The 14,038-nt window shown below is 39.2% G+C and overlaps 1 protein-coding gene and 1 long non-coding RNA gene across 5 annotated transcripts in view; one reads left to right on the forward strand and one right to left on the reverse strand.

The window, feature by feature from the left end:
• Positions 1-201: 201 nt before the first annotated feature.
• Positions 202-5,457, reverse strand: LOC119508560. The gene is made up of 3 exons (XR_005211486.1): positions 5,215-5,457; positions 3,165-3,269; positions 202-344 (listed from the first exon to the last, which is right to left on the reverse strand). It is a non-coding gene; the product is annotated as an uncharacterized LOC119508560 (long non-coding RNA).
• A 528-nt stretch (positions 5,458-5,985) lies between these two features.
• The window catches only part of G3BP1 (G3BP stress granule assembly factor 1), a 59,223-nt gene continuing 51,170 nt past the window's right edge, over positions 5,986-14,038 (forward strand). Inside the window, exon 1 of one of the 4 annotated variants that reach the window (XM_037801344.1) lies at positions 5,986-6,034. The gene's annotated coding sequence lies outside the window, so the exon portion shown is untranslated. Of the gene's footprint in view, positions 6,106-6,352; positions 6,525-6,703; positions 6,723-14,038 lie in introns of those variants that run through there. The other 3 variants (XM_037801343.1, XM_037801345.1, XM_037801346.1) reach the window with 3 other exon arrangements.

Below are 14,038 nucleotides of genomic sequence, written 5' to 3' on the forward strand. Positions count from 1 at the left end.
AGCTCTGACTGCCCCAGTGACACTTTAGACAAGGAATGCACTCTTCCCCTCCATCCCCCCAATTTTATTTGAGATATATTCACATACCACACAAACCAAAGTATACAATCACTGAAAGCATGCACTCTTTGGGCCACCATAGTCTCCAACAATTTTAAGTGGACTCCCAAAACTTCAACCAAAGGTCAAACATTTGTCACGCTGTCTTCTCATTCTTTTATTCTCTACCAGACCACTCTAGGCTTTGGGTTTATAAGCTGTATTTAATGAGACAACCCAGACCAACCTGAGTTCCATCCTAGTTGTTTTGGGCATTTAATGTCTCTGAATCTCAATTTCTTCACCTGTGAAATAAGGAAAATGATTAGCCCTAACTTACAGTGCATTTGTGATAAATAAGACAATGCCCATAAAGTATTCAGCTCAGTGCCTGGTACATAAATAGCACTCAGAAGCTACTCTCAGGGTTATGACAAGTTAATTTTTTTTTCAATTACATACTTTTTGAAAACTTTCCTAAGGTAAAATTTTTAAACAGTACAGATAAAGTCCCCTTCCTAGTCCTCATATCACTTTTTTTCCAGAGGTAATAACTGTTTTCAGACCTTTTTCTATGCAATTACAAACATTAAACACTGATTCATATATTTGTTGGTATCTTTTTAAATTCGGGTTTATTGAGATACATTCACATACAGTACAATCATCCACAATATACAATTAGTTGCTCACAGTACCATCATATAGTTGTGCATTCATCACCACAATCAATTTTTAAACATTTTTCTTACTCAAAAAAAAAATAAATAAAAATAAAAGTAAAAAAGAACACCTAAAACATTCCATCCCCCATCACACACTATTTTTCATTTAATGTTTGTCCCCATTTTTCTACTCATCTCTCCATAAACCGGATAAAAGGAGTGTGAGCCATAAGGTCTTCACAATCACACAGTCACACCATGTAAGCTACATAGTTATGCATTCGTCTTCAAGAATCAAGGCTATTGGGTTGCAGTTTGAAAGTTTCAGGGATTTCCTTCTAGCTATTCCAATACACTAAAAATTAAAAAGGGATATTTATATAGAGCATAAGAATGCCCTCTAGAGTGACCGCTCGACTCCATTTGAAATCTCTCAGCCACTGAAACTTTGTTTCATTTCAGTTCCCCCTTTTGATCAAGGAGATGTTCTCAATTCCATGATGCCGGGTCCAGGCTCATCCCCAGGAGCCATGTCTCGCATTGCCAAGGAGATTTACACCCCTGGGAGTCATGTCACACGTAGGGGGAGGGCAGTGAGTTTACCTGCTGAGTGGGCTTACAGAGAGAGGAACAAAGGGGTTCTCTGGGGAGAACTCTTAAACAAAATTATAAGTAGGCTTAACTTTGTTTTTGCAGTAACAAGTTTTGTAAGGGCAAGCCCCAAGACGGAGGGCTCAGCCTACTAAATTGGTAGTCTCCAATGTTTGTGAGAGTATCAGTAATAACCCAGGAGGGGAAATCTGTTGGTATTTTTTTAAATGTACATGATATCGGTACATAATTTGCGAGATGCTCTTTTTAATTAGCGACATGTTCTAGAGATCTATGTTTGATATATATAATATTGTAAAACATAAATGTGTAAATATACATATATACATATACACAAACTAGCTCAATCTTTTGTTTCTGCCTAAAATTCTCTAGTATGGATATATTCTAGTAAATCTAGCCATTCCCTCATTGATTTGACATTTAGATTATTTTTCAATATTACAAACAATGCTAGGAAGAACATCTTTGCTCTCTGTATGCATGTGGATGTGTTTAAGTGTGGATACCAAAAAGCAGAATTTCTGGCTCATAGGGTGTGCGGATTTTAAATTTTAATAGATGCTTTCAAATTGTCCTCAAACAATTGAGGTTTGGCCAATTTATATTTTCTACTAGCAATATGATGAATGATTATTTTTCCACACCCTTGCCAACATTTGACATTAGCAAACTATCATTTTTTGTAATTTGATGGATACAAAATTATTTTCTTTTCACCTTGATTTCTCCATCTGTTGAAATTAATTGTTGTGAGGATTCATATATTTTATTCTTGTTCCTTTCTTCTTCATTGGGCTTTGGGTTTACAGTGGTATAAACCTGATTTTAAATACTAATTCTACCACTGCCAAGTGATGTGATCTTGGGCCAGTCTTTTAACTTTTCCAAGCCATAGTCTCTACATCTGTAAAACAGAGCTAATATTTTACAGAATTTTGGAGAGGATGAATTGAAAAAAATGTGCCTAGCACAGTGGTGCTTGAGACATATTAATATATGATTGTTATCTGGGCTTCTGAACCACAGGAAGTGAGGCCTGCAGTATGCAGGTAGTACCAGAGTATGCTGGAAAAGCCCTTTGCAGAGCTTTGGCTGTAGATCAGGATTTGCCATGGGCTCCAGAATCCTAATATCACCTGGAAATTTGTGTATACAGCATTTCCCTGTGCCACACGAGAAGGCAGTAGCCTTGTAGAGGTTTCTGAGGAGGCAACACCTGTTTCTCTCCTATCCTTCCCTGGGTAGGATTGAGGAGTGGGTAAGAGAACATGAACTTGAGGTTAGAGTCACTGATCCATTCCTAACTAGGCAAACTTGTGCGAGTTGCTTAGCCTGTATCTGTACTTTAGAAATGGGAAATAGGGCTGTTGTGAAGATTAATCCTTGTTAAGAATATTAACCAAGGGCCTGGTTCATGGTGAGTACTCCACAGAATTTGAGGAAGTGATGCCTTCACAGACAGTCAGTGCCAGAGGAGGAAGGAATCCAGCTAGGCATGTATTTCTAAGCTAGTAGAGGGTCTCTTTGGATCTTGGTATGATTTTTGTACAGTAAGGAGTGAAGAGAAAAGATCTTAGTAGTCAGGGGTGGGAGGGAGGCAGATTAAAACTTTGATGCCTCATTTTTAGAACCCCTCATAAACATAATGAGAGGGTAATGTGGCATTCCACCTGGTTGGTTTGTTTTAAAGATCAAAGTTTCCATATTTGCAGTTCCTCATGCCAATAGTAAAATCAGTACTTAACCTTAAAATTTTTTCTTTGAAAAACATATGCACGTGGCAAAAAAAAAAGAAAAAAAAAAAAGAAAAAAAAAACTAACAAAATACACACAATAAAAACTTACCGTAACAAAGCTTATAGAATGAAAAGTGTTTCTTCTTCCCTGGCCCAAGATCACCTCCCTGTTAGCAATCAGTAACAATTTCTTGTGACTCCTTGCAGACATAACCTATGTAGGTATAGCAAAACCACAAAGGAATAAATAACTATAGTGATACAGTATATCTTAATAGAAACAATCACCTCATAGCTTCCTTCCCCTGTTTACACAAATGGTGGTGTGCTATTCTCATTTTTCTGTACTTCGTTTTCTTCATTTGTTGCTTTCTCTCGGAGATCATTCTATAACCATACGTATAGATATGCCTTGATTCCTTTGTGGTTGCATGACAGTCCATTGCAAGAGTGTACTGTATTGTAGTATTATATCTACACCAATAACACATTGCTAGACATTTGTTTTTTTTCTTGTCTCTTTCTACTATAAATAATGTTGCATTGACTGTTACACTGAGTTCTTACTCACAGGTGAGATTCACGCATATGCATGCACATTTTTTTTTTAAATGCAATTTTATTGAGATATAGTCAGACACCATAGAAACTACCCAGACACACATTTTAATCACCCTTAGCAAACTACCAGCTATGTTTGGGAAACACTGATCCAGATGATGTTCTACAGGTCATTCCTTGCTTAATATCTCCCACCACCCTTCCATTTCTGGGTCTTACACATACTTCCTTTTACCCTGATTTTCAGAGCTTTGGAGAGGACTGGCAGAAAGAGAAGGGTGAGGAAGTGTATTGGAAGGGTTTGTAGAATTTGCCTGGCAATGGAGAAAAAGACCTGAAGGAGGCTTGAGACCCTTCCTTAGATGATTTAAATCAGTCTCTTAGATGAGGATTTCTCAACCTTGGGCTCTATCCAGTAGACGTCAGATTGTAAATTTTTGCCAACGTGGGCTCACTAGAGTTTTCAGTTTGGAGTCATTTTTGTAAAACGCAAATCTTAGTCTACCCTTTTCAAAATCCTCCAGGGGCTCTCCACTGCCCTCAGAATAGTCCAAATTCCTTGGCATGAGTTACATGATCTTAGAAGTTCCTTACTCCAGAAAACTTTAGCCACTTCTCTCCTCTGGGCTGATTTCCCTCCTGTGCCCCCATAGCCCCGTGACGCCCATTCCTTCCTTTTGGGAGTCCCCGTACCAAACGCAGCGCCCCAGTCTGTTGAATGCATGAGGGTAAGCAGGGACAGCGACTTCATCATCTCTGACCCCCAGTCCATGGCGCTCAATAAATGCTGGATAAGCGAGGCTGATGCGGGAGTGGGCCCTTGGAGGACCAGACCCCCAAGGAGGGACCTTTTCACATATCTCCTGGAGCCTTCCCGAGTTTCCTTTCTTCACGGCCATGCCGGGCCCTGGAAGGTCGAGAGGGGACTGACCCGAGTCGAACAGGCTGCTGCGGGCGCCCTTTTCTCCTAGGCTCAGCTCAGCCTTCTTTCCTTCCACAGAGACGCCCAACGTGCTTCATTTCCAACTTTCTTAGCAAAACTTAACGGGAGACCTTCCTGGATGGTCATATGCCATCCAGGAATGAGAAAGGACCGAGGCGTGCCTGTGTTCAATGATTTGGAACCCAAGATATTTCCATATAAAATGCTCGTGGTGACCAACAGGGCACACAACAAAATACTAAGACACTCAGAATGGGACAGAACCAGGCTGGAGCGCCACTTAGCCCCTGAAGTACTCAGGGAGATCTTTGGAATGTCCATATAGGAGTCTGACGATTTATCTTTTAAAAGAGCACCGACATGAAGAAAAAATAAAAATTTCTCCAGCCCCTCCTCTCCTCGCCCCCCGCAATTAGAAAAGGAATGACAATGGTGGTGACGCACAGGATGTTGCATCAAGATCCCAACTTGATCGGAGAATTTGCAAACTACCGTTCCTCAGCAACGACAAAAAGGGAAAAAAATCTGATTAAAACACCCATGAGCCTCCTATTGGGCCGATCAACAACAGCACTTGCCAAGAAGCAACGGGGCAGAAATCTATGTTCTCAAACTTAACATTTTTCCATGTGACCTTTTGCATTATCTTACGTACACAACAGGAGTTACTTTCTTCTTGTTTTCCTTTAACTGTTGTCCAATAATTATGCCGACGCGTGTCCTTAAAGTGTAGCATGGAAATAAAAAAAAGTTGTAATAAAAAGGGAAAAAAAGACTTAACCAGAAACTTTATCACTTTGTTCCTCTACTATCGAATAGTGCGCAAAAGACGGAAGAGGAGACCTGGGGAACCGCACCGTGCAATGAGAAAGAAAGGAAAGAACTTAAGCCGGAGCCAGGAAAGGATTCCAACCGCGCCGGAGCGAACACACCAGCCCTGGGGCTTGGTCTCCTTGGAGCAGTCCAACCCCTACGTCAATCAGTTCCTTCCGGCGGTGCGATTGGCCGGGAGCTTCAGTGGCCTCCCCAGCGCCCACCTCCTAGTTGCTTGGGGTTTACTTCCCCAAAGTACACGGGCTCCACCTTGTGGAGCAACCGCTCCTGCCTGGAAAACGGATCTCCGCCCGGAGGAAGATGCTTTAACGAATGAGAGGAGCTCCCTGCATTTATTGGCTACTATGGGCATCGGTCAAATAAGTTCCCACCCTCCTTCCGACTTTACCTTTTAGTTATTGGTTTCTCTTAGTGCCAATCCGTTACTAGGGAAACGGGATCCTTACCGTCTCATAGGCCTGAGTTAAAGCCAATCAAGAGCCACGCCTTCACCCTGAGTTTGTACCCAATTGTGGTTCGAAGAGCCCAGAGGACACATTAAGGATTGGCCATCAGTTCGCCCGAGCTGGCCGCAACAAGTTAGGCTGAGTCGTGCTTATATAGACCGGCGGCCGAGCGCGCGTGTGTGCGGACGCAGTTGCGTGAGTGTTTTTTTTTTGCTATCTGTTCTCCTGTGGAGCAAAGCTTGTTCCTCTCCCACTCAGCCGCACAGGTACACCGGGGTGTGGGCGGGGCTGGGCCGCCCGAGGACGAGGACGAGCCCGGGCGGTTGTGAAAGGGAGAAATGCTAGTGGTGCTTGCGGCGGCCGCACAAGGCACGTCCCCCCCACCCCAACGGCCGCCGAGGCGGGCGAACGGGCGCGCGGCCTCCCCCCGGTCCCCCCCCCCCCCCCCGCCTGGCGCGCGAGGCCGTGCCCGCTGCGTGCGCGTGCCGTGACCAACGGCCACGCGAGGCGAGAGCGAGCCGCGGCCGCCGCCCCGGCCCAGGGCCATCTCGGGGGTCCGGGCCCCGCGCGGCCGGGGAGGCTCTGCGAGCCAGCGAGCCAGCCTTTCCCGCCCTCTCCCCCACGCGCTTCCTTTGGCCGCGGGGCACAAACTTGGCCTGGCCCGGGAGGAGGCTTTTCTTTAGAGGTAAGGGCGACGCTAAGTGCAGTAACCTGCGAGGCAGAAGTGCTGCTGCTCTTTGGTTTTATAAGGAATAACGAGGGAGCAGCCGCGTGTATGCACAGCGATCACAACTCGTATTCTTTGTAAGCCCTCGCTGTGTGCCAGGCACTGTTCTGAGCAACTCGTATGCATCTCGTTTAATTCTCACAACGACCCTCCGAGGTAGGTACAATTATATTCCGCAATTTAGAGCGGACTCTGAGACAGAGTGACACGGTCGGAAGCACATGGGTAGGTATTTATTTGAACCTAGGCTGTGTGACTCTTTAGTTTTGAGCCCATTTTATTCTTTGCCCCAGTGTCCTTTACGGTCCCGAGGCACCTTTGCCCCCAGTACACTGGTCACTGGGTGCAGCATCAGTCTCGAAAGGCCAGCTGCCGAGAAGGCTGCGGCGGCATTTTTTGCCAAGGCCGCTTGCGGGCTTTCAGGAAGACAGACGAGGGCTGGAAGTGGTATTATGACAAAGAAAAGGGGTCTGGGCCTCCTTGCTACGTGTGTTCGTACAAATAGCTGATAGGTGTACAGCCCTTTTTAGCTTCTGGAAAAAGTAGGAAAAAGTGAATAAATGCAAATCAAGGTGGCCTGTGTTCCTCATCAGGTATGAAGCGCATAACGTGGTAATGGGAAATTCCCGCCAGCAGGAAGTTAGACTGATAAGTAGACCTTGAATCCTTTTTTTTAAAGTCGGAGCAAACTTTTAAGAAAGACCTTGGAGAAGATAGTTTAACTTCCTCGTTTTATAGTTGAAGAAAATTACATTCAGAGCGATGAGTTTCAGATTTCACTAGCATGTGTTTGTTAAAATTTGAAATAGGAATGGAAAGAATGGCTCCCAGTGACAGGATGAATTTGAGCTCTATGGAGCTTATAATACTAGATGAATTACGGGTGATTGAGATGTGTTGAAAATCATACCCTTGTGGCAGTTGGGATTCTTGCCTGCCTCTGTTCAATTCAGTTATTTAGTATTTACCCTGCTGGGCTCGTATATATGCAAAAAAATAGAAGCCACCTTCCTTACTGTCTGGGACATGAATTTATATTTTTCTAGTAGATATCATATTTTAGATTTTTATTTTAAAGCCAATATACTCCTGGGCAATGAAAGAATAAATGTTCCTAAGTTGCAGTTCCAAATCATTACTTTGCATCAGAAATGTCTACTTAAGACAAAACTACAGTAAAAGTTTTGGGACTAGCTCTTCTGAGCTAGTTTTGAATTGAATGGCTTTCAAACTGTTCTGCTTGCTCGCTGTCTCTCTCGCTCTCTCCCTCTTTCCCTTTCTCTCTGTTTCCCTCTTTTATTATTCAAGAGATGTATGTATCTTGCTGTATTTGTCCAGATAGTTTCCGGATTGGCATTTTAAATAAAGGGTTTTTGCAGTCAGAGGGAACATATAATGCACATTCTTGTGAATAAATTAAAAGCAAGGAGGAAATTTAATATTTTTCTCCATGGAAATGGAAACTGTTTCTCATGTTTCTTAATAAAAAGTAGCAATAGATAAAGGATCAAAATAATACCTGGCAAGTTCTTTCCTTTCCTTGGTGTTGCCAAAAATAACAGATTGCCTTAGATTATAACATTGTTTTATTTGGAACTTGCTTTTATGTAGCAATGCCTATAACCTACATTTAGAGAGCAGTTAACTATGGAATCAGTTTTTTTAAGACAGGTTAAGATGTGCAATTTGAGTTTGTTATCCAATGTTAAAATACTATAATGACCTACATTTAAACTACTAAGTTTGAGTCCAGTTAATTTTATTGCTGCTTGAGATGAAATATATGAGACTGAAATTACATTATGCATTGAGGGGAAATTTTGTTAGTTTCTCCTTCAAGTATTAAAAATACTTGGCTTCAGATGAATGGTTGCTAGGTGGGCAGGAATTTAAAAAAAAATGTGATCTTTTACAAATTGGTACCCCAGTCAATCTGTTCTGCATTAATTTATCAAGGACAGGTGAATTGAAGCAAATTGTGATAATACAAGACTTGGGCCTCCCTATTTCCCAGTCAAGTCATAGGATACTGTTGAGAGTTAAAAAATCCTTTTTTATCTGAGCTTTTGTACCTCCTCTAACAGGTAGAAAAGTGTAGGCAGTTCTTTGTCCTTTATTTAACTCACACCTAGTTGCTGGTCTCAGCTGACAGCCTGCTAAGGGGACTTTGGGAGATTTGGTAATGTTGGTAACCTACTTAGCAGCATAATTTAGAACTCTTAGATGCTTTTTTTTTTTTTTGCAATTTACTTTTTTGTTTGTTTACTTGTTTTAGTATTTTGTGTAGAAAGCAAGGGGTTAGCATAAAAGGCAGAGGTTAGCTTTTGATTTTTATAGGTTTGGGAATTATATATGATTCTTAGGAGGGTACTTGGGGGCCAGTGTTAAAAGATGAAATTTAATATAAAGCCTGAGTTTGTGGTTTTTTTTTTTTTTTTGGTGCTAGTTTAATAAAACTGCTTATTACTCGGTCTTTTCCTAATATTTTGCAATTAGGGTGGTTTTTAAAAAATAGTATTTAGGAATTCTGATATGCATTGTAGGTTGTTCATTTAAATATGTTGTGCTTTAAGGCTTCCTAGAATCAAAAATATTATTAACTTGTCTTGAAACTATACAAAGGGGGATCATTGTCAAAAGTAGGTAGGTCTTTCTGAGTAATGCCTTTTGAAGTACAATACTGTCCTTCCAGGCTATGTGCCTAGACACCCGATCTGGCTTTGGTTGGAGAAATCTGACTTGCAAGGTGGGAGACAGGCTAGGAATAATCTGCAAGTGAAAACTCGAGAGTGGGCTTTACAAAGCAGAAAGCACTTTTAGAAAATGCTTCTTACAAACTGTGGCCTAGTAAGTGAGGTCTTTAGATGACTGTAAGTGATAGATTCCCCCTTCTGTCAGGGGTCATATTGTAGTATTAGTTAGCTGTTTCTAAATTTATAAAATTAATGATTCAAGATGGTTCATAGAAAGATCTGGCTTCCTGGGTGGGCCACACTTTGTAGGGATGCAATACTTGGTAGCTGGTAACTTATATGGATATATATAATGCATTATTTGTCTAGCCCTTTGCATATTTTAGGAGTTCTTTCACACATTTTAAGTATTCTCCTGTCTTTGCTGATAAAAGAACTGAAACCCTAAAAGCTTAAGTGATTTGCATGAGGTCACAAAGGTGCTGGGAACAAGACCAGACCCCAGATTTCATCTTTGTAATCTTTCCGAAAGATTAATCAATTTAAACAGCCTTGTATAAAGTTTGTAAAAGCATCTTAGTATGTTACTGTAGACAGATTTGTGTTATTTCCTTATTCAAAAAACTGAGGGATTCAGAATCTATAGAAGGCCTAAGTGTGACTTCAACCTTCCCTTCCATGCTTCTCCCATACTCTATATGCCTGTATAGGCTTTGGTTCAAGTACATCCCATGTTTATGGACCCTCTGACCCTCTGACCTTGCCTTTAGTTTCCTGTTGTGTATCCACCTGTGTCTTTTGGGATCTGAAGGATAGTAAATTCATGTTTTTAGGAATTTGATAGATGAGGTGTTGGTATTAACTGTAAAGTATCTTTTCATCTTGATTATAAAGAACATAGGCTTAATTATGTTTAAAGTCACTACTGACTGGCTTTTAACTTCGGGGCAGGGAAGGGATACCAAAAAACTTAGAGAAATGATTTTTAGACCCGTGTGTCAAATTGTATAGTATACTAGCGAATAGTGAATTTTGTTTTCCAATTCTTGTCTTGAAGTTTTTTTTCTTTCAGGAAAATTTTTAATTTTAAAATAATTTTACATTTACAGAAGAGTTGCAACAGAGAGGTCTTTTGTATACCCTTCACCAACATTAGCTTCCCTAATGTTAACATCTTAAATAATCATGTACATTTAAAAAAACTAAGAAATTGACATAGATAAAATACTTTTATTAAAGGAGAGACTTTATTTGGATTTCTTCAGATTTTCTGCTAATATCCTTTTTCTATTCCAGGATATGACATTACATTTAATCCTCATGTTCTAACATGTCTACTTAGTTTCTTATGATCTATGATAGTTTCTTGGTCTTTCATGACCTTGATACTTTTGAAGGGTATTTTATACAATGTCTCTCAATTTGGGTTTGTCTGATTTTTTTTTTTTTTTTTTAATGATTAGACAGACTGAGGTTATAGATTTGGGGAAGGAATATCACAGAGGTGATTTGCCTGTCTTAACACATCATATCAGGGGATACATAGTATCATTACCTGTTGAATTTAACCTTGATCACGTGGTTAAGATTGTGGCAGGTTAGTATTTTTCCCTTTCCGTACTGTATTCATTAGAAGCCAGTCCATATATACCTAAGGGGTGGGGAATTAGTTCTGCTTTCTATGGGGAGGAGAATTAAAGAATTTGTCAGTTGTTGAAATTAACAGGTATTTTTTGGGGAGGAGGAGGGATACTTTGAAGCTATGCAAATATCCAGGTTCCCCTTAAAGTTTCCCCCATCAATTTTAGCAAGATCAGTGGATCTTGCTTACAGCTATTATTACTGTGGTGTTATAATGATTCTATTTCCCTCGGTCCTTCTATATTTAAAATTTTTCTTGAAGGAAGATTTGTTCCTTTTTCCCTATTAGTTTTTTAATTCCCTATTATCAGGATGGACTCGTGGATGTTAATTTTATTGTTTGATTTGTAATCCAGTATTATCCTTATTTTGTTAAAATTGTTCCAGTTTTGACTCCTGTGTCTTTTTGATATGCCCTACCCTTTTTTTTTCTTCTTCTTTCTCTTTTGAAAGTATTTTTTTTCTTACGTTACTAGGTGCTCCAGCATCATCTTCTATTTTGCCTGCCATAGCCCTAGAATCAACCATTTCTCCAAAGAGCTATCAGGAAGAATTTTGAAGGGAGGGGACAGGTGCTAAATATGAAGAGTTTGGGAAACAGTTTATCTGCTAAGATCCAGTGATGATGATAAAGCTTTTGCTTTGATCACAGATATTGACTTCTGTATTACTCTTATAGGTTATTCAAGCCATCAAATGAAAGTTTCTCTGGTTCTATGAAAATGCTTCTGTTTCTCCATAATTTAAAGGACCTAATTTCATAATACATTTAGTGTCATTGGGAATGCTAGAAAAAACTGTTTAAATTAATAGAAGAAGAAAATTGTTTGAATACATGGATTAACCCTGACAATTAAATGTCTAGTTTTGGGACCTCAAGTTGTACACACAAACCCTTGCTTTTAATTTTTTCTTAGTGTTTTTGCAAATTTATAAAATAGAGCAAAAAGACCACTTAAATAACTGCACTCAGAATTGACAGTTAACATTTTGCATCATTTTTTTTTTTTTCTTTTTTTTTTACATTTACAAGTACAATGTTTACTCTATTACATCAAATTTAAAATACAGGTGCTCTAATGTTTTAGTTAATAAATGGCATGTACAAATTGTAAAATGAACAATTAATATCTAAGATTGCATCACTTTTTAAAGTTTCATTCCTTGTTTCCTACAGGTGTTCCCAATCCTCAGACAACCTTTATCCCAACAAGTGTGCTTTCCAGACTTTTTTTTCTTGCAATTTTATTGAGATACAGTCACATATCATAAGATCATCCAATGTGTACAATCAGTTGTTCACAGTATCATCATATAGTTATGCATTCATCACCACATTCAGTTTTTGAACATTTTTTCATTACTTTAAAATAAATAAATAAATAAAAATAAAAATAAGAATTGAAATAAAGGTAAAAACAAACAAACAAAAAAGAACACCCAAAACAACCGTTGCCCCCAATCCCTCTATTATTCATTTACTCTTTTGTCCCCATTTTTTCTATTTGTCTGTGCGTACACTGCTTTCTAGACTTTTAATGGTGGGTTTAAAAATTTTTTAAAGCAGATTTATAGAGGTATAACTGGCATACAATAAACTGCCCATATTCAAAGTTTGTGATCTGATAATTTTCATATTGTGTATATACCCATGAAACCATCACCGCATATGTAGTGAACTTATCAAAAGTGTTTAAATGCCCCTTTATGTTTCTGCTTTCCTACCCTCCCAATTCCTCCCCTCTATGAAGTCCTTAGTCTGCCTTCTGTTGCTGTAGATAAGTTTGCATTTTCTAGAATTTTTATGTAAATGAAATACAGTATGTGTTCTTTTTTCTTTTATCACTCAGCATAACAATTTGGGATTCATCCATGTCATTGTGTGGATCACTATTCAGTTTTATTGCTGAGTATTGACATTTTATAGCTATATCACAATTTGTTTATCCATTCACCTTTTGATGTACATGACGTATGTTTCCAGTTTTTGGCTATTACAAATAAAGCTGCTGTGAACTTTGTATGTAAAAAGTCTTTGTATGGATATATACCTTCATTCCTCTTGGGGGTAACTAAGAGTGGAATAGCTGGATCATGTGGTAGGTGTATGTTTAACTTTTTAAGAAACTGCCAAACTGTTTTCCAAAGTGATTGTACCATTTTACATTCCTACCAGCAGTGTATGGTAGTTCCCATTTTGAGTTAAATGTTATATATGGTGTGAGGCATGAATCAAGGTTATGTTTTTCTGCATGTGGATATCCAGTTGTTCCAGTACCGTTTGTTGAAAAGAGTATCCTTTCTCCATTGAATAGTCTTTGCGCTTTTGTTGAAAATCAGTTTCCCATTTATGTATGGGTATATATTCCTGGAGTCTGTTCTGTTCCATCAATCTACTTGTCTATCTTTGCATTCAGGCTAATTTTAAAAATATATTTATATTTACATATGTATCCATGCCTTGTGGATACAGCCAGACAAACATATTTAAAGGGCATCATACAGTACATATTCAGCAATTATCCTTTTTTCTTTTTAAGAAAACTGCTGACTTCTCTACTATACATAGGGTTGATTATATGTCCTGGTTTGCTGAGTATGCAGTCCCAATTCACTCAGTTAACTTGGTATAATAGATAGTGCCACTTTCCATCTCTGAAGCATCTGTATGGTTGTCCTAGGTATATAGAAGTTTCTATGATGTGAATAAACTTATCCATTCCCTTTTTGGTGGATGTGTAGGTTGTTACTGGCCTTAGATTTTAGAAATAGGACTTGCAATTAATTTTTCTTTCCAAGTCTCCTTGTGTATGTGGGTGAGTTTCTCTAGGATATTTACCTAGAAGACAATTGCTAGGTTGTTCATCAGAACATTTTTGATATCATTAGATAACTGCAAAATTGTGCCCCACCATGGTTGTACCACTTGACACTCCCTCCAGCAGCCTTGCAAGTTCTTTTCCCTTCTTTGATTATGTTTGGTATTGACTAAGATTTTAATCCTTTGGGATATTTTTTAGATGAGAAGTGGTTAAATTTTAACTTGAATTTTACTGGTTTCTTAGTGAGTTCAGCTATCTTCCATGTTTATTGTCCGTTTACTATTTTCCTGTGAACTGCCTGTTCTACTTTCTTTGC

This window comes from Choloepus didactylus, chromosome 13 (genome assembly GCF_015220235.1).
Source record: "Choloepus didactylus isolate mChoDid1 chromosome 13, mChoDid1.pri, whole genome shotgun sequence".
Taxonomy (NCBI): Eukaryota; Metazoa; Chordata; class Mammalia; order Pilosa; family Megalonychidae; genus Choloepus; species Choloepus didactylus.